Source organism: Macrobrachium nipponense, chromosome 7 (genome assembly GCF_015104395.2).
Source record: "Macrobrachium nipponense isolate FS-2020 chromosome 7, ASM1510439v2, whole genome shotgun sequence".
In the NCBI taxonomy this organism is placed as follows: domain Eukaryota; kingdom Metazoa; phylum Arthropoda; class Malacostraca; order Decapoda; family Palaemonidae; genus Macrobrachium; species Macrobrachium nipponense.
Window position 1 is genome coordinate 32,705,699 of NC_061109.1, and position 2,500 is coordinate 32,708,198.

Sequence of the window (2,500 nt, forward strand, 5' to 3'; positions counted from 1 at the left end):
GGACAACAGTTCCGGATCATCTGGAATATGATAAAGAGATCCCTGTGCACAGGTCAAAGGATAGTGGGTCTTAAGGCTAATGATCCTAAGAACTGTCCTAGCAAATTATATTTTCCCTTATGAGCCTATAATCTAAAATCCCCCCCTCCATTGAAAGTTCATTGGAGTCTCCCTTTTCAAAACATGCCGATCGCTCTGTGGGTTTGGTCTACCTTATTCCGTGTCAGTTAAGGAATCCTACATCTTGCTGAGATGAGAGAGAGAGAGAGAGAGAGAGAGAGGCGACACAGCAATATATTTATAATAATAAGAAAATTTATAATCATAACAAAAACCAATATCAGTTGCTATTACAAAATTTAAGTAATAATATGTATGGTCAACAAATGGAAATAAAATATTATTCTTATACAAACCGCTACCAACTGAAAGTGTAAAAAGAATAGGTAAATACATTTGGAAAATCAAACAGAATTAAATAAAGAAGAATAAAAAGAGACTATGTGCCAAATTTACATTCCTTTTTTACTTTGAACTTAACTTGGAAGGGATAAAAACCATGAAGCGTAAAGAGAATGCAGCCAGGAAAGAGTCCCACCAAGAAAACTTATTAAAATAAAATTGAGGTGATATTTTTTATACAACAATTCTTTGTTGAAGACAAAAAATGCGTTCAGCATTTTCAGAAAGTGACTTCACTTTATTCAGTTTTCGCCTTTCTTTTTAAAAAACAAGCTTTTTTGTCAACGATAATTCATTTAACCTTGAAAACAAAAATAAATATATATTTTTTTTCACAGAAAAATGACCTCGATATATCACACTCATTAAAAATGGAATGGGCTTCTAACTAGAAGAAACAGCAATACACTGCTCTCTTAAAAGTCTTTAGGAAAGCGATCGATCAGGTTCCATTACAAATGAAATCAAGAGAACCTGACGAAACAAAAGAGCAAAGAAAAGGCCACACGAAAGGGCAGGCATATTTTATCCTAAGCCGAATGGGGAGAAGACCTGGACAGCCCTGACAAAAATCCCGAGGGAAAGGAAAACGGACCTTACACTGACGTTGTTGCTATCCGCTTACACGGACGACAACATCTGACTCTTTCCCCCTCTAGCTTCTTATTTTTTTTTTCCTCCGTGTTGAGTTTAAATGAAAAAGGTATGCTAATGTCGAACTTTTCCCTCTCTCCCGCTCTCTCCTCTTTTTCCATACCACGCGCTTCCTTTCACCTGCGTTTATTCTCTCTCCTTTTTATAAACATTCTTTGAGCCATTGTTTTCAAATTGTTCTTTTCTTCCATGTATGCTTTGCCTAAATAAATTTCTTTTTTAGCTTCTATATTTGCAATGGTATTCATTGGATGCAGAAGAAAAACATGAACATTAAACCATTGCATGTTTATCATCTTCCTGGGTGTCACTGATTTCTAGTTTGGGTTTTTCACCACTAGAGTAAACATTTCATAAACTCCTGTGCGCAATTTATCGCATACATCTCACAAGCATTGAAAGTAAGTCAACAACCGTAAGCGGACACCGAATTATTGGCAGAGCCTACATAATCTTATGAAACACTGATTAAGACGAACAATAAGTCATTAACTTGTCATCAACCTGTTTGTTATGTAAGTGAGATAACTTAGACTGCTTTCCTTTCCCTTCAGGTTCTGTGCATATTTTCAGGGGACTTAATGGCTGTTAATCTTTCTAAATCCCTTGTACTCTGTAGCTGTCATTCTCCCTCGTATCCGTAAGTAAGTTTACATTTTCTGTGTATCATTCTACTCCGCATTATTATGCATGATGTCAATACATTTCTTACGACATAAGGAAATAGGATTATTGTTAAACACTTAGTATGATCTAATTATCAATATGTGCTTTTTATATTATTATACTTAAGATCAGTAATGGAAATAGGTCGTATAAAACTGCTATGGGGAAAAAAGTCAAAATTTATTCATTTCAGAGTAAGAGGAAACAATTCCGTAAAACATTTGAAACCTAATATAGTACGCAATTTCTGCGTTGTCCTGACGTAAAATGTAAATTTGCAAGCCACCAAAAAGAGATGTGGCACATTTGTTTATATATTTTTGGTTCATTTATATCTCAGCATGAAAAGACCGCACTCCTTGCTTATTATATCATTCTTCTTTTCCGTACCTCGCAACATATACTTCTTTATTTTATTATTTTTTAAACTTTAGTTCAAATTCTGAGTGAAATTTAACGACTTCAATGCCCCTAAGGAGAGAGAGGGAGAAATTTAATTGAATTCCAAATTATTTTGTTAGTTTCAGAACTGAAGATCTGTTTTATTTCCTCCCTGGTCCATTTAGAGACCGGTCACCAATAACTGTTCACCAAATTGTGAATATTTTCATCTTTTAATGTAAGGAAATGGTACGTAAGTGTAATTGATTAACGAAAAACTCAAATATTTATGTATATCAGGGACTCAAAAGCTATCTGGGAAAAAGTCAAGAACACT